This window comes from Loxodonta africana, chromosome 13 (assembly GCF_030014295.1).
Source record: "Loxodonta africana isolate mLoxAfr1 chromosome 13, mLoxAfr1.hap2, whole genome shotgun sequence".
Taxonomy (NCBI): domain Eukaryota; kingdom Metazoa; phylum Chordata; class Mammalia; order Proboscidea; family Elephantidae; genus Loxodonta; species Loxodonta africana.
This window is the reverse complement of record NC_087354.1, coordinates 63,857,355-63,875,300: the sequence shown is the minus strand read 5'-3', so window position 1 is coordinate 63,875,300 and position 17,946 is coordinate 63,857,355. Positions and strand designations below refer to the sequence as shown.

The following is a 17,946-nucleotide window of genomic DNA, read 5'->3' as shown; positions in this document are numbered from 1 at the left end:
GTTTGGCCATTGGAAAACAACCTTCTAATTTTGCCTTTTTGTTTATTTAATTATCTATTACATTCCATTTTAACATTTGATGAATGAAACTACACTTGAAATTCTGATTATATAATATACACTGACCCTTTCTTGTCATATTCCTTTTTGATGTTTTCTAGTGTCGTGTCATTTTTACAGTGGTACAATTTGGCCTGTGACTACAGAGTCCCTGGGTCTTTCTTCAACATTTGTACTTAATGCTTTTGCATACTGTATTAATTCCTGACTCTAGTACTTTTTAAAATTCCTTATTAGGTAGTCTCATCTGATATTTTACCTTTTGTCTTCCTGTCTATAGGCTCTCCTACCTGTTTCACATTAAATGATCTAAAGGTCATAACCCTCCCCTACTCAGAAACTTCCACAGCTTCCCACTGTCTATAGGATAAGGTTTAAATTCCTTAACTTGGCATCTGAGAGTGCTTACCATCTGTTCTCATATTTACTCATCATTCACTATTTCCCCTAAAGAAATCATCCAATCTGATCAAACCCATCTTCCCAGCATCTCTCAAAAATAATCCCTCGATCTATCCTCTGTGTCACACATCTCTTCCCATGGGTTCCCAATGATCTGAAGCCTGCCCATCCTTTGGGCCCAGCTCACGCACCCCTTCTTGATGGGACATTCGCTGACTACTCCATCAACAGCTTCATTCTACCCTGACTTCCATTTGGTGTATAAGTCTGTCCTGTCTCCTTAAGATTAGCTACTCTGCCTCTGCTCCACTGATCAGAAGTAGATTGCCAGGCCTTCCTTCCCAGGGGCCACTGGATAGAGTCAAACCACCAACTTTTTGGTTAGCAGCAGAGCACTTTAACCATTTGCATTAAAAAAAAATTTTTTTTTATGACTCCAGTATCTTTAAACAGGGCACTGTAGAATTTTCACCTTTTTACATCATTTCCTACTGAATTTTATCCCTTTAAAAATATAGGACTCTTACTATGCTTTGCCAAAGTCATTTTAAATTGAGCTGCATTTTTCTATGAGTGGTGCAATCATGAGTGACTAATCACTCTATGTTCTTATATTTCCCCAATATTCTTTGCGAAACAAATACTGCAATGTTTATAATAATACGAGCAAGTAGCCTTTACTATTTGGCAGACACCGTGCTAAGTACTTTAAAGACATTCTCTGATTTAAATCTCCAACAACCATTTAGGGTATGTATTACTAGCCCTGGTGGCCCAATGGTTAAGAGCTCGGCAGCTAACCAAAAGGTCGGCAGTTGGAATCCACCAGCTGCTCCTTGGAAACCCTATGGGGCAGTTCTACTCTGTCCTATAGGGTTGCTATGAGTCAGAATTGATATTTGGCTAGAATATGCTGGATAAATTGTGTTTTCTCCTTCTCAGGATATCACATCTAGATGTATATAAGTTTGCCCCTTATGAATGATGTCAATTTTGGTTAAAGAGTTTTTAGATTTCCTCATTCTTTATTTATTTAAGGAGAAAAACTCTTGAAGTCTTCCACATGGCTGTTGACAGGGTCCTCATATTAAGAGAGAAAAGAAATCTCAATTTTTTTTTTACATTGTTTTGTTTTGCTTTTACATTTTAATGTAATGAAAATAGACTTTTTAGCTTCTTCTGATAGAGTCACAAGAATTTTGCAAGTTTTCTTTTTCCTAAAAATATGGCTTAACTTATCAGTCTTCAGTTCTAAAGATCATTTTTCAATGTTTTGGAAAACAATAGTTGGCAAAATTTTAATTTGAGTTTTTACATTTACTTTTATGAAATTAACTCGCTTTTTAAAATAATATTAATGTCGTTGCCAAGTTTTTGTAGTAAATTAAATTTACCTTGTAAAACAAATTAATAAATATTTTTCCTGTTTTATGGTTTGGAATAATGTATGTAAAAGGGATTCCTTTTGATATTTAGAAAAGTTTCTCTTAAAAGTTTTGCATTATGAGATTCTGTTGAAAAATTGTTTAGTTGTAGAAAATATATTATTATGTCTTTAAACAAAAATTCCACTTTTCTGGACACAGAGTTTTTGGTGAACTCCTTGTCTCTTGTCTCTTTAGCTATGTGTAAATGAACCTCCACCCAGGCCCACTTTGTTGTTGTTCTCATTAAGTGCCTGGGGACTCCAAGGCACCTAAGAAATCAGAAACTTAGATGTTATTTTCTTATGCAGGGATTTAAAGCTAGAAGTCCCCTAACCACTGCTTTAGTTGCATCCCATGATGTTGCTATGTTGTGTTGTTGCCATTCAGTTTGAATAGTTTTCTAATTGTCCTTTTCTCATTTCTTTTTTGGCTTATGGGTTATTTAGAATTGGGTTATTTAATTTCCAATTACTTGGTACTTTTCGATATATCTTACTGTGATAGATTTTTAATTTAATTTCAGTTTGGGAAGTGAACATACTGTGTGAGATTTCAATCTTTTAAAGTGTACTGAGGTTTACTTTATGGCTAACATATGTTCTATCGTGATGAGTGTCCCATGTGTTCTTGGAAAGAATATGGATGCTGCGGTTGTATATAATATTCTACAATTGCAAATAGGTCAAAATGGTTGTGTAATGTTGTTCATATTATGTTTTCTTCACTGACTTTTTTTTTGGAAGAAGGAGGTGTTAAAAATCTCCAACAATGGTTATGGATTTTCCTATTTTTTCCTCTACTTTTATCAATTTTTGCTGCATGAATTTTGAGCTTCTGTTACTAGGTACACACGTATATAGGGTTGTTATGTCTTCCTGATGAAGTGATCCTTTTATAATCATGAAATTCCATCTTTATCTCTTGCGATATGGTTTGTCTTGGAGTCTATTTGTCTCATATTAATACAGCTACGCCATGTTTCTTTTGCTTATTGCTTGCATTGTATATGTTTTCCCATTTTTTAAATTTTGACTTATTTGCACTTTTTAATTTAACGTGAGTCTCTTGTAAACAGCATGTAGCTGGATCGCTCTTTTTAAGTCAGACTCATAAAATCTGCTGTGTAATTGTTTAGCTGGGGGCCTGGCAAACTTTTTCTGTAAAGGGCCAGATTTGTAAATATTTTAGGCTTTGCGGGTCATTATCATTTTCTAGCATTACCTTCCCAGGGCCAGGATGAGGTGAGGCAAGGTGCCCTTGATTTTAGAAGCTCCTCATGCCTTCTTTCTCATTGAAGTTTTCTGTTCTTTTTTTACCCTGTTCTGCCAGTTTGCAGTTAAAAAGCTTGTTTTCTATTTTTTTATTTTAAGAGAGATTAATCTTAAAATCTTGACTTGCATACTTAAAGTCTAAAGTCAATTCATTTCCATTGTTTTCTCATCAACAATGCAAGATATTACAACTTAAACTCAATCACCTTCCTTCCCTTTTGTACACTTTATTTCTACCTTGTTTTGCTATTCACTGAATTATCATGATTGTTCCTCTTATTATTGTAAACATATTATTCTTGATTAAATTTACCCACATATTTACTAATTGCTTTGCTCTTATTTCCAGTCCCTTTTATATCTCAAACATCCCATCTGGGATCATTTTCCATCTGCTTTAAATTCTTTCTTTAAAAAAATTTCTTTGACGTTCTGCATCCCACTTTGGTTAGTGGCATCTGGGTCTTAAACACCACCAAGCAGTCATCTAAGATGCATCAATTGGTTTCAACCCACCTGGAGCAAAGAAGAATGAAGAACAGCTAAGGCACAAGGTAAATATGAGCCCAAGAGACAAAAAGGGCCACATAAACCAAAGACTACATCAGCCTGAGACCAGAAGGACTAGGTGGTGCCCAGCTACCACCAATGACAGCCCTGACAGGGAACACAAAAGAGAATCCCTGATGGAGCAGAACAGTGGGATGCAGATCTCAAATTCTAGTAAAAAGACCAGGCGTAATGGTCTGACTGAGACTAGAGGGACCCTGGAGGTCATGGTCCCCAGGCCTTCTATTAGCCCAAGACAGGAACCATTCCCAAAGCCAACTCTTCAGACAGGGATTGGACTGCACTGAACAATGGAAAATGACACTGGCAAGGAGTGAGCTTCTTGACTCAAGTAGATACATGAGACTGTGTGGGCAGCTCCTGCCTGGAGGAGAGGTGAGAAAGCAGAGGGGGACAGGAGCTGGTTGAATGGACACCGGGAATACAGGGTGGAGAGGAGGAGTGTGCTGTCACATTAGGGGAAGAGCAGCTAGGGTTACATAGCAAGGTATGTTTAAGTTTTTGTATGAGAGACTGACTTGAATTGTAAACTTTCACTTAAAACGCAATAAAAAAAATTTCTTTGGTGTGAGTCTGCTGATGACAAACTCTGTTGTGATACATCTGAACAAGTATATATTTCATTTTTGTTCTTAAGTTATAGTTTGTCTGGGAATAGTGGTCTTAACTGGTAGTTATTTTTCCTAGTGCTTTGAATGCACTTTTTCTACAGTCTTCTGGCATCCTGCGTGGTTTTGAGAAATTTGATACTGATCTATTTGTCATTTGTTTGTTGGTAATTGTCTTGGTTTGTATTTTCTAGGATCAAAACCGAGACCAAGATTCTTGCTGTTAAAATCAGGAAAACAAAACAAAAATGTAGAAAATAACGTTGACAGGGGAAGCAGGTAGTCAAAGATGTGGGGTTAGTGAAAGGTTAGCCTGATTCCACAAGAAACTCTGCAACGTGAGCGACACAGTGGAATTGTCCCACACTGAAGCAAGGTGGTTGGCCTTTGGTACCTTTTTATTAGCCACTTATTGGCTGTAGGCTATGCCCAAGATAAGTGTGAAACCTAGGAGACATCTCCAGTGAGCTGAGGGCAATTATTAAGGGAAGGCTGCAGTTGTGAGCTGTTAGAAATCAACATGCACAACAGACAGGGTGTGGGTTCACTGCCTGGTAAGGGGTATCTGACCAGTGTACCACAGTGTCTACAAAAGTAATCTTTTATTTCTGGCTGCTTATAAGATCTTATTGCCTTTAGCGTTCTGCTGTTTTACTATCATGTCTAGGTGTAAATTTCTTTTTATTTATCCTGCTTGGAAAATATTGTGCTTCCTGTATCTGAAGTTTCAATTCTGGAAAACTTTAAGCCATAATCTTTTTTAGTATTACCTCTCCCAGGTCCAGGATGAGGGTGAGGTAAGTAAGGTTCCTATATGACAAAATTTAAGAATAATGAGCAGCTCCTTAAATGTTGTGCCCTAAACTCCTTACTTACCTCCCCTCTATTCTAGGCCCTGGCCTCTTCCTCATTCTCTCTTATCTCTCCTTCATGGCACCTGATTGGTCATATGTTAGCACTTTCATTTTCCCCTTCATATTTCATGTTTTCTAATCACTTTTTCCCTTTTTGTTGTATTTTATAAAATTCTTCAAGTGTATCTTTCACCTCATTAATGCTGTCTGAAGTTGTACCTAATTTTCTCTTCTGTATGTATTAAGATTGTAGTTTGATTTTATATATATATTGATTGGTTTCTATTGTTTCTTTCTTGTATTTAGTGTCCTCTTTTACTTATTTAACCTACTCGTTTTATATTACGTATCTGACAATTACAAAATCGGAAATCCTTGACATTCCCTTCTGTTTGTTGCTTCTTAACCCATAGCTTTCTGGTTGATTCTGACTCATAGTGACCCTATAGGACAGAGTAGAAACTGCTGAATAGGGTTTCCTAAGCTATAAAAAAAAATCTTTACAAAAGCAAATTGCCACATCTTGCTCCTGTGGAACAGCTGGTGGGTTCGAACTGCCAACTTTTTGGTTAGTAGCCAAGCACTTTAACCACTGTGCCACCAGAGCTCTTTAATGTTGCTTCTTATAAAGGCCTATTTTCTGATACATTGTATGATTTTGGATTATTAACTCATTTTTGGCTTATTTAAAATTCTGTGAATCCTGAGAGGTCTGAGATGAGGTTATATTCCTTTGGAGAGGATTTAATTTGTTTCTGTAAATGAATTTCTCTGCTTGAAGTTTCCTAGGACTTGTAATCGGGATAAAATCAATCCCAAAAGCCCACGGGGGTAGGACTATCCTTACGCATTTTCAGAAGAGAGATATTCTTTTTCTCCACCTCCAATCAGGGATGGCACAGATAATTTCTCTTGTCTCTCTCCCTGTTTGAAAGCGTTCTTTAAACTGATCACTCTTTTGAGCTTTTGGGTATTCTTAATTTCAGCTTTCTATCTTTTGCAAGGCTAAGGTCTTGTCCACTATTTCCTATTAGGCTATTAAAATCCAGGGCTTCAGGATCTTAGTATCAGCAGTTTAGCCACTATCTTTATTTGAGCACTGTCTTCCAGGGCCAGGACAACGCTGAGGCAAAGCTCCCTGGGTTACTACTGTTGTTTCAGCTCTGTCTTCATTTTATCCCGTGGAATTATCTTTATTTCTTGTGAGCTAAGCAATGCGTTTAAAAATTATGTTTCTTGTATTTTATTAAGTATTTCTAGATGCTTCAAAGCAGAAGGACTTTTTAGAATTACCCATCTGCATTGCTAGAAGCAGAAATCCCCTGATCGAGCAGCATATAGTTTTTATTTTTGTCCCCTTGTTCTGTCATATTTTGATAGTGGAATATTGAGGCATTTGATTATAATTCAATTTTTTAGACTGTATATTTTTCTGGCATTTAGATATCATTCATTGCAGAAATTTTGTTCGGCTGTATTAGTAGTGTTTATATCCTCCACCACTATTGTTTTAAAACATTAGTTTTACACTTGGTCTAATGCATTTAAAGGAAACCCTGGTGGCATAGTGGTTAAGTGCTACGCCTGCTAACCAAAAGGTCAGCAGTTTGAATCCACCAGGCACCCCTTGGAAACACTATGCAGCAGTTCTACTCTGCCCTGTTGGGTCACTACGAGTCAGAATCAACCCCATGGCAATGGGTTTGGTTTTTGAGTTTAATAAACTTAAAAGGTCTGTGGTACAACCCAGAAATCCCACTCCTGGGAATATACCCTAGAGATACAAGAGCCTTCATACAAACAGATATATGCACACCCATGTTTATTGCAGCTCTGTTTACAATAGCAAAAAGTTGGAAGCAACCAAGGTGTCCATCAACGGATGAATGGGTAAATAAATTGTGGTATATTCACACAATGGAATACTACGCATCGATAAAGAACAGTGACGAATCTCTGAAACATTTCATAACATGGAGGAACCTGGAAGGCATTATGCTGAGCGAAATTAGTCAGAGGCAAAAGGACAAATATTGTATAAGACCACTATTATAAGATCTTGAGAAATAGTAAACCTGAGAAGAACACATACTTTTGTGGTTACGAGGGGGGGAGGGAGGGAGAGTGGGAGAGGGTTTTTTTATTGATTAATCAGTAGATAAGAACTGCTTTAGGTGAAGGGAAAGACAACACTCAATACATGGAAGGTCAGCTCAATTGGACTGGACCAAAAGCAAAGAAGTTTCCAGGATAAAATGAATGCTTCACAGGTCAGCGGACCAAGCGCGGGGGTCTGGGGAACATGGTTTGCGGGGACTTCTAAGTCAATTGGCAAAATAATTCTATTATGAAATCATTCTGCATCCCACTTTGAAATGTGGCGTCTGGGGTCTTAAATGCTAATAAGCGGCCATCTAAGATGCATCAATTGGTCTCAACCCACCTGGAGCAAAGGAAAATGAAGAACACCAAGGCCACACGACAACGAAGAGCCCAAGAGACAGAAAGGGCCACATGAACCAGAGACCTACATCATCCTGAGACCAGAAGAACTAGTTGGTGCCCGGCCACAATCGATGACTGCCCGGACAGGGAGCACAACAGAGAACCCCTGAGGGAGCAGGAGATCAGTGGGATACAGACCCCAAATTCTCATCAAAAGACCAAACTTAATGGTCTGACTGAGACTGGAGGAATCCCGGCGGCCATGCTCCCCAGACCTTCTGTTGGCCCAGGACAGGAACCATCCCTGAGGACAATTCATCAGACATGAAAGGGACTGGTCAGCGGGTGGGAGAGAGACGCTGATGAAGAGTGAGCTAATTATATCAGGTGGACACTTGAGATTGTGTTCGCAACTCTTGTCTGGAGAGGGGATGGGAGGATAGAGAGAGAGGGAAGCCAGCTAAATTGTCGAGAAAGGAGAGACTGAAAGGGCTGACTCAAGAGGGGGAGAGCAAGTGGGAGTAGGGAGTGAGATGTATGTAAACTTGTATGTGACAGACTGATTGGATTTGTAAACGTTCACTTGAAGCTTAATAAAAGTTATTAAAAAAAAAAAGTCTGTAGGTGGTACAAACACTTTGAACTTAACTACTAATTGAAAGGTTGGCAGTTGGGACCACCCAGTGGGGCCATGGAAGAAAAATCTGGCAATCTGCTTCCATGAAGATTTATTTAAGAAAACTTATGGTGCAGTTCTACTCTGTAACACAAGGGGTCCCCGTGAGATGGAATCAACTTGATAACAATGCTTTCTTTTTTTATTTTGTTTCATTTTTATAATGTACTTAGGCACATAGGATACCTACTAGCAAACTGTGGTTATATAACTAATCAAATGATCTCTCCTTATCCTATGGGTTTGAGTAAGTCTGAGAGAAAAGTGGGAGGCTCTAAGTGGGGTGCAAAGCTTCACTCCTTAGCCAAGCCAGAAATGTGAAAGTGGGGAAAGTGTTCTTTATGCCTTTCTTAAGTAACTACTATTGTAAGAAGTAAAAGTAACACTAGATGTAAAAGAATTCACATAGCTCCCGATGTGAGCAAGGGGTTAATAAAAAGTGTCTACAGCATTTTTCAAATTTAATGTCATTTTTGGTGATACTGCACATACTTACTAAAAACTTTTTTTTCTTTCATTCTTTTAAATCTGATGGACTAAAAGTATCTGAGCCTCCTGCATCGACATGAACTTTTCTCTATCATTGATGTCTTTTCTAGATTGCTAATGACCCTCTTTCTCTCTGTTTGTATTAGTGGTGTTTTTATTTTATTTTATTTTTAGTAGTGGTATTGTGTACCAATATGGCCTAATGGCAGTTTTTTTCTTTTTGACATTTCAGCCCAATTTACTTCAGTATATATCTTTAAAAGATAAGGGTATTTTTTCCCTATGTAACTGCAATATGGTTATGACACAGTTAAAATTAATTCCTTACTACTATCTAATACTGAGTCCATACCCACAGCTTCCTGATTTTCCTGGCACAGTTTTAAAGAATGACCTTCTTTGACACTGCGTGTTTAAACAAATTAACATTCTTATCCCAGATAGCTTATTTGTTGGAAAGACATTCCATAAACATTGTAAAGAGATGGTACAGAAGTTCGATAATTTTTTTTTTCCAAGATATGGATACTGGTACCTTATTACAACAGTAAAAATTACTTATTGATGCAGAATTTTGTTTTATATTTTAAAATCGGAATAATATTGATTTTCTTTTGTATTAAATTTCTATGTTGGCAGCTTATCTCAATGGTTTAAAAATGGGTATTTTTCTTTGGGAGTTTTATTGGTTATTGTGTTTGGTTTGGGTTGTTGTTGATGATGTTTGTGTTAGCCAGGAGCAGAAATACTGTATTACTAACTTATCTTTCTGGAACTTCTTCAGGTCAGCTTATACGAAAAGCAAGAAAACCCTAGGGCAACTTAAAAGCGAATACCTGAGAACTAAGGAAGTCTGAGGAGTATTCCCAAAGGAGTTGAGATCAGCTTTGGGCAATAATATGCCATAAAATTGGACAAGATTTTGAGAGAACAGTAGCTACTCTACTGCTGATCTTTTAACTTAGGAATGCTCATAGACATTTACAAGGCTAGACACCAGAGCTAAACATGTCAGCTCTGTCTGTTTCCAATTGATGGCATTCGTAGTCACTCATGGGGGAAACAGCAGACTTGCAAATAAATAGCTTTTCTCTATAAGAAGAGAATCTTCTTTGTTAAGTCCCTAATAATAAGCGCAGTAAAATTCATTAACAGCGCAGGCAGTAAAGGTGATAGGAATAGTGAAGTACTCATTAATAATTTTAATAGACTAAAACACTTAGTGTAAAATTGATAAGAATATCTTTCAGAGAACTTAGAGAAATAAATGAGGTGAAGCAAAGATTAAGAAAGCCCTGAATTTAGAAGAATATACTATCAAAAACAGGTTTCTCAAACTGTAATGTGTCTACAAATCACCTAGAGTTCTTGTTAAAACGCAGATTCTCATTCAGCACGTCTGAAATGGGGAGTGGAGTTCTGTATTTCTAAGTAGCTCCCAGGTAATGCTGAGGCTACTGGTTCATGGACTACTCTTTGAGTGTAAAGGGTCTTCTAGACTCTGCCAATTTGACTTTGGCAACAACATAGAATAGAAGGTGAGAAAATACATAATGAAAATAAATAATAATCAATTCAGAAAATAGTGTTTGATGTGTATGTGTGTTTAAATATAAAAGGATGCTATATGTAAGATTATGTAACTAGCTTTAAACTCTTAAGAGAAAGATAATCAAAGTGTAGTATTTTTAAAATTTTAATGAATGCATGAAAAATATAGAAAATAGCCTTATCTATAGTTTTATATTCTGGATTTCTATACACAGAATAGATTTTTTTTTCGAGAACATACATTTAAAGCAAAATGGATGAATTTTCAGTAATAAGTAAATAATATATTTAAGTAATCCTCTGGAGCTTCTGGCAGTTCCAGTTAATGTACGGTTCAAGTCATTTTTGAATTGTCTTCAGCAAAAATTCAAACTGGATTCAGCAGAAAACATGGATATGATTGCTGTTGTCAGATGAATCTTGGCTGGAAGCAGAGAGTAACAGGAAGACGTTAACCTGTGCTTTATCAACTGCATGAAGGCACTGAACTGTGTGGGTCATAACATATAATGGATAACATCGCGAAGAATGAAAATTCCGAAACAATTATACTCATGCTGAACCTCTACATGGATTAAGAGACAGTTGTTTGAACAGAACGAGGGGATATTTCACGATTTGAAATTGGAAAATGTGCGCAGCGGGGTTGAATTCTTTATTTATTCAGTCTGTATTCTGAACAAATAATCTGAGAAGCTGGGCTCTATGAAGAACACGGCATCAGGAGTGGAGGAAGATTCATTAACAATTTGGAAAATGTAAATGACACAATCTTGCTTGCCAAAAATGGAGATGACTTGAAGCACTTACTGCTGATGGTCAAAGAATATATAGCTATAGCTTTCAGTATAGATTCCACGTGAACCTGAAGAAAACAAAATTCTCACTACTGTACAGATAAACATCATGATAAATGAAGAAAAACCTGAAGTTGTTAAGGATTTCATTGGACCTGAATCAACAATCAATATCCATGGAAGCAGCAGTCAAGAAATGAAACGATGTATTACATTAAGCAAATCTGCTGCAAAAGACTTCTTTAAAGTTTTAAAAAGCAAAGATGTGACTTTGATAATTAAGGTGCTTTGGCCCAAGCCGTGGTCTTTTCAGTCACCTCATGCACATGCAAAATTGGACAATGAAAAAGAAAGACGGAAAGAATTAATTCATTAGTGAAGAATATTGGCTATACTGTGAATTGCCAGAAGGACAAACAAAGCAATGTTAGAAGAAATAGAACCAGAATGTTCCTTAGAAGTAAGGGTGGAGAGACTTCAGCTCATTTACTTTGGACATGTCATCAGGAGAGTCCAGTCTCTAGAAAAGAACATTATGACTGAGGATCAATGAAAACAAGGAAACCTTCGAGGAGATGGATTGGCACAATAGCCACAACAATGGACTCAAACAAAAAAACGATCATGAAGATGACCCAAGACCAGACAATGTTTTGTTCTGTTACACATAAGGCTGCCTTGAGTTGGAGCAGACTTGATGGTAACAGCAACAGCAACAGTATTTAAATAGTAAGATGTAAATTTTTTTTTTAAGGGCAGAATGTGTGCCACGTAATGGATACTGCCAAGGGAAGAAAACACAGCAGTCCCTTAGCTCAGCAGAGGGGTCAAGGGAAATGGCTGGGGTGCCAGCTACCTGCCTTCAAATCCGACCTTTGCTCCCTGGCTCTGTGGCATAGACAACTTACTATAACCAAACTGTGCCTCAGTTTTCTCATCTATAAAATGGGAATGATAGTGTATTCCATTGTTAGGGTTGTTGTGAGTATTAAATGTGTAAGACAGAAACCCATAACAATGCCAGGCTAATATTTGGCAGGTAAAAACTGTTAATTATTATTATAGCAACAATAATAATAATACTTCTAAAATAATTCAGACTAAAATTAAAAATATATATATATATAAAGTTCTCCCAAAATAGAAGTTTTCATGAGTCCATGTTGCTGGTGAATTGTCTGCAGAAAAACATTCTGGCCATTTATTTGAATCGACAACAGGTAGCGAAAACTTGTGAAATTATAGTAAAAAAAATTAAGGCTGGAATTTAATTGTTCCCAGTACTCAGCTTCTTAATATGCTTTAAACAGGGCATTTTTTTGTTGTCGTTATTGTTGTTATTCTATTTCTACCTTTCCTTGGGCATGGATTAGGACACACATTTTAAAATATATGGGTCTTGGGTATTACATTTGTGATTTTTTTTTTTTATTTTGGTGCTTGATCTAGGTGTAATTATCATTCAGAGAGGAAAATGTATTGCTTGTAGGCAGACATAAATAGGTGGTTATTATATTTTCTTTTTTATTTAAATTTTTTTCTGAAGTTTAAACTCAAAAAACCAAACCCACTGCCATCAAGTCGATTCCAACTCATAGAGACCCTATAGGACAGAGTAGAACTGCCCCACAGATTTTCCAGGGAGCACCTGGTGGATTTGAACTGCCGACCTCTTGGTTAGCAGTTGTAGCACTTAACCACTACGCCACCAGAGTTCCTGGAGTTTAGATGAGGACATTTCTAAAGACCTATAATTTTAACACTTTATTTTATTCGTTTTTCTTTTCTGAAATAATTGTTTCATAAAATAAAAAGCAAGGGAAAATGGGTAGCAATTTTAGTATTTGCACAAGGAAATAATTTCAGAGGCAAAGTGTAATACTTAACACCTGACTCTGGATGTTTTTTGGCTAAAGTCAGAATTAAAAAAAAAAAATTCTCAAACATGTACTGTGAAATAAACAAATAAGATTTTAAATTCAGTCAATCTATCTTGGAAACCCTGGTTTCCAAGATATATTATATATATATATATATATATATATATATATATATATGTGATGGCATATTACTTCTCTCACATTTGTCTCCTGTTTCTTTCTCATCTGACAAATTAGCTTCTTCAAATGTTGTTAAATTTTATGTGGCAACAGTAAGAAATTGTTATGCAAATTGTATTACAGGACCCAGTAAGTCAGCTTTTATCTATAATAATAGATACTTAATAGATAGTAATTGTGTGGGTACATATTAGGAGCCTCCTTCCTATGTGCTGAAGGTTGAGTTAAACTCTGAAGGGGATGGATGAGCAACAGAAGACGCAATGACTGCCCTCGAGGAACTTAAAATATAGTTGGGGAGACAGGACAGCATGAGGCAACACAAGAAGGCAATATAAATTATAGGCATTGACTATAATTGCCATACAAGGTCAAAGAATGATAAAATCAGCAGAGCAAGTACCTGGGGATCACTTCGAGGGAAAGTTGGCATTAAAGCTTTGACAGAGAGGTAAATTTGGAAGGTGCTGAAAATTAAGAATTGGACAACAACCAGAAAGAATAGACATGGACTATGGCACTGAGATAGAATAACATTACAGATATTAGACACTCTGCCTGACTGAGTAAAAGGGATTATATTGAAAAATAATATAAAATTCACAGAATGCTCAGGAAACTTAACAAAAAAAAGTATATCCAATAGACATGCAGTTTTTAGCTACTTTCCCCATGGATCTCTGAAAACTCAAATTGTGAAAAACTAATATCTCCAGATGTAAAATTAGACATTTTTGACCCTTCGAGCCAATAGCTATCAGACACTAATGTGATTTAGAAAATAGATCACCTTGTAGAAATTCCCTACTAGGAACGTGACAACTGATTTGATAACTACTACATTCCTAATCCAAAAGGGTCCACCTGGGGAGCTAGGGATTAAAGGACGACTTCTCTGTGGTGAGCTAGTGCTAGGAGTGCCCACAAGAAAGAAGGGGGTAGCTTGCTTCCCCTGTCAGGGCTACAGAGAGGTGCTTCAGAAGACCCAGTGGAGAGTCTGATAGATGTCTCCTGCAGTTTGGGTATGGTAGTGGATATAGTGGACTGGTTTCTGATAAACCTAAAGGCTAGAGAAGAGCTAGTTAGCAGCTTATGGTTGAGCAAATTAGAGATGCTGAATTGGAATTAGTCTACTTTGCAAGGGTTTTTTGGGGAGTTTTCTATTTAATAGACGTGGACCATGAATTTGAGAGTGCTCTCACGAGGCTGTCTTAGGTTCTGTCTTTTAAGGCTGCCCAGGGGCTGAACTGCTATCAGCAGATAGAAGCTTGGTATTACTTGGGGCTGTGAAAGTAGGAAGTGATAAAGCGAGCCAGTATGATCCACATCAAGGAAAGCAGAGACGAAATGTCCCAGTGATTGAGGATGGGGGTGGGGGAGAAAGTTGGGGGAAGGATAGGGGAAGAGGATCACTGAGGAACCAGGAAAAGCACCACAGGGAAGAGGTCAGCTTCAAACATGTACCAGCCACAGAGGTGCTTTCCTCTTAGCTAGGCACCTGAATCTCCTTTTATCTCATCTTTCCCCTACCTTCTCTCTTTAACTCCACTCCTGTATTCCAGGGGCATTGGGAATCAAGGTTAACTGGCCTGGGAAGAAAGATGTGGGAAAAAAAAAAAAAAAAAAACCTGGGACCACCATATCTCTTTTCTTTGACTGTTGGCTTCTCCTCGTGGCAGATGTTAGCTATGGGGAGGAGAGGATTTAAATCTTAAATCAGGTTTTTATATGCAGCGGTGTATTCTGATTGCTGAACTGAGACTGTGTCTGGTGACTTAAAGTAATAGTAATTTTTTTTTTTGCTTTTTTAGTTCCAAATGATTAGGATCCCAAGTCAGGGTAGACCCCTGATTCTTGTTGACTCAAAAGATGTTATGCAGATTTTGATCTACTTGTTGCCTGCATCCTGGAGTTAGGGGTTGCTGTTGGTGTGAGTCAAAACTCTTTCTTTCTTTATTTGTAATCATATAAGCTAAACTCTTTCGAAATATGCAGTAGGAGCTGTTGAGTCCTAAACTGTGTTTCTTAATCTAGCCCCATCGGGGTTGCAGCTCATGGAAATGCCTCTTTATACTCTGTCCATTTTTCTTTCCAGGGCTCTTTTCAGGATTTGTCTTCTTTGCTATCTTCTGAGCATTGGAAAGAGGCACAGTGCACAGGTTAGTCCACTCCCCTGTAACCCTTCTTCTCCATGCCTTTTCGTGCTTCCTCTTCTTGGTATGCACTGTCTCCTCTCCTTGGAAATATGCATCCCCACTTATCTGTCTTCTAGATTTTGTTAATCTTTCAAAGTCCTTGCCTTTTGTGAAATTTTCTTACAACAAACAAGACTGACTAATTGTCAGCCTGTACGCACTGAGGGCTCAGTGGTTAAGAGCTTGGCTGCTAACCCAAACTTTGGCAGTTCGAACCCACCACCCGCTCCCTGGAAACCTTATGGAGCCATTCTACTCTGTCCTGTAGGGTTGCTATGAGTCGGAATTGACTCGATGGCAGAGTTTTTTTTTTTAATGCACCAGTTCATTTGTTGACTGATTTTTTTTGTTTGTTTTACTGCAGTAAATATATATATAATAGAACAGTTGCCATTTCAGCCATCTTCACATGTACAGCTCAGTGACATTAGTTATGGTCATGGTGTTGTTCTTATCTGTATTCATATTATACCATCACCCTTAACAGAAGAAGGAAAAAGATTCTCTCTTAGCTACAGAATATGTATTCTCTTTATTACTTCAATGCATTATATATTTCCTAGCAATAGCATTCTTACCAGTTACCTCAAATATAATTGTTTATATACTTGTTTCCTCCACTAAACTCTGCGTTTCTTTTTTTTATCCAACAAGAAGCCATAACTTTATTAATGATAGAAACAGTACAAATTTCAAATCAAACTGCAGTTACTCTTTTGAAACACCAAAAAAAGTCCTCGTTTTCAGATGGTTACATTGTTAATTTCATAATAGTATTTACAGTGTCATTACTGTTGTTCTTCAGGGCTCTGACTGCCTTTGCTCCTGACACATTTGCTTGTGACATGACCAATCCTATGTCCTTAACTTCCACACCTGTTTCATCAACCTCTTCCTCTTCACTCTCCTCTTGTACGTTGGAGTTTCTGTGTTTTCTTGAATGTTCGAGACAGCTTCACCCTGAACTTTGAATTTCTCTGCAACTGCTAGCTTTGCTTGCTGAGATAAATCCTCAATCTTGGCTTCCCCCAAAACTATGTAGGTATCTGAAGCTGGGCTCTTGTAGACATCTGGCTTTGTGATGACAAAGAGGATATTCTTAGGTTTCCGGATAGTGACTCTAGTGACCCCTGTGGCTTGCAGGAGACCCAGTTTGGACATAGCCTGCCGTGCCTTCTTTTCACTTTGACTCTGTTTTGCTTTACTCATTGATTTCAGCTGCTGCTGCCAGCTGGGCTTGTTGTGTGGTTGATCTGTGTGGAATTCTGTTCCTCGAGCTCCAGTACTGATTCATCACAGTCAGGTTCTATTCCAGACCCTGTCCCACCAGGGGTTGTGGAAGCTCCTGCTCTGTAGCAGGGATGGTTTCTGTGGCTTCACCGGGCATTTTGTGGAACCAAGACGATGGCAGAAAGAGAGCAAGTGAGAGCGTGACCCATGCCTGTTGCAGATGCTAAACTGTGAAATTCTTGTGTCATTGTTCTATTTATTTTCATTTCCCTAAAGTCTGTCACAGACCCAGGCTCGAAGAAGACTCAATAGATGTTTGCTATATTAGATTGAGTATACACGAGGGTAGATAATGGCCAGTTCCTTTAAGTGAATTCTGAAGTGCGCCACAATGTCTTGGAGGGCTTCTTCAAAATAAAATTCTCACCATAACCAAGGGGAGCCACTGCAGTGGCATGGTAGATAGCTTCTTAATCTAAATGAAATACTGTTCAACCATTTCACCCACCTGCCTTCAGACCTAAAACGACTCTATTTCCTTTGTCATCACAGGGCGTGATTAATAAGGAAGCAAATTAGGTAGAGTCCAATATGGTATTATTTAATCATTTGACCACATGGCTCACTATGACAATGATTCTTAATGGGGTAACGAGATTGTTTTTAAAAGGAAATAATGGCGATAATAGCAATAATAATGATGTTGATAATTATATTAGTTGGCATTCCTTAGTGCTTAGCTTGGCACTATGCTTTGTCCTTTATATGTATTTTTCTCACTTGATTAGCTCTGCAGAGTAGAAAGAATTATTGTTCCCATATTAGAGATGGAAAATGAAGGTGTAATTTACTTGTCCAAGGTTATACAGATGGTAAAATGTTATAGTGACCGCGCTTATGTGACTATTCTTATAGTAATTGCTATAGTCATTTAATTGATGTTGTTTCTAACTGTATTTCTTAGATCAAATAGCTTTCTTAAGGGGTGACTTTAAAATTCTTCTCTACCTAAGTGACAGTCCTTTCTAGAAAGCTATTGCTCAGATTTGAATTTCTTATCCTCCAATCTGAACATTCAGATAACGATGCAATAAAATCTTTTATGAGATACTCCTCAGGATTGTTATACGCTAAGGGAGGGAGTAAGATGTATTTTTGTAACCTCTGACTTCTATGAAGCACTTTCTTCCTTGTTGCAGTGTAGAAAAGCTCTGAAATTGCATCTCATAAGGAGGGTAATCTGCAATTATTTACGTAGAACCATCCCGCAATATCTCATTTTATCACTTTTGTGGAAAGATAGAAGCGAAA

The 17,946-nt window shown here is 37.6% G+C and overlaps 1 protein-coding gene and 1 pseudogene across 11 annotated transcripts in view; one reads left to right on the top strand and one right to left on the bottom strand.

The window, feature by feature from the left end:
- Positions 1–17,946, top strand: part of INPP4B (inositol polyphosphate-4-phosphatase type II B) — a 971,994-nt gene that overhangs the window by 126,928 nt on the left and 827,120 nt on the right. For 2 of the 11 annotated variants that reach the window (XM_023557153.2, XM_064267533.1), the window contains exon 2: positions 15,306–15,369. The exons of 8 other annotated variants lie outside the window; for them this stretch is intronic. The gene's annotated coding sequence lies outside the window, so the exon portion shown is untranslated. Of the gene's footprint in view, positions 1–15,030; positions 15,141–15,305; positions 15,370–17,946 lie in introns of those variants that run through there. One more of the 11 variants, XM_023557154.2, reaches the window with a different exon arrangement.
- On the bottom strand, positions 16,038–16,792 carry LOC100669977 (nascent polypeptide-associated complex subunit alpha-like; annotated as a pseudogene).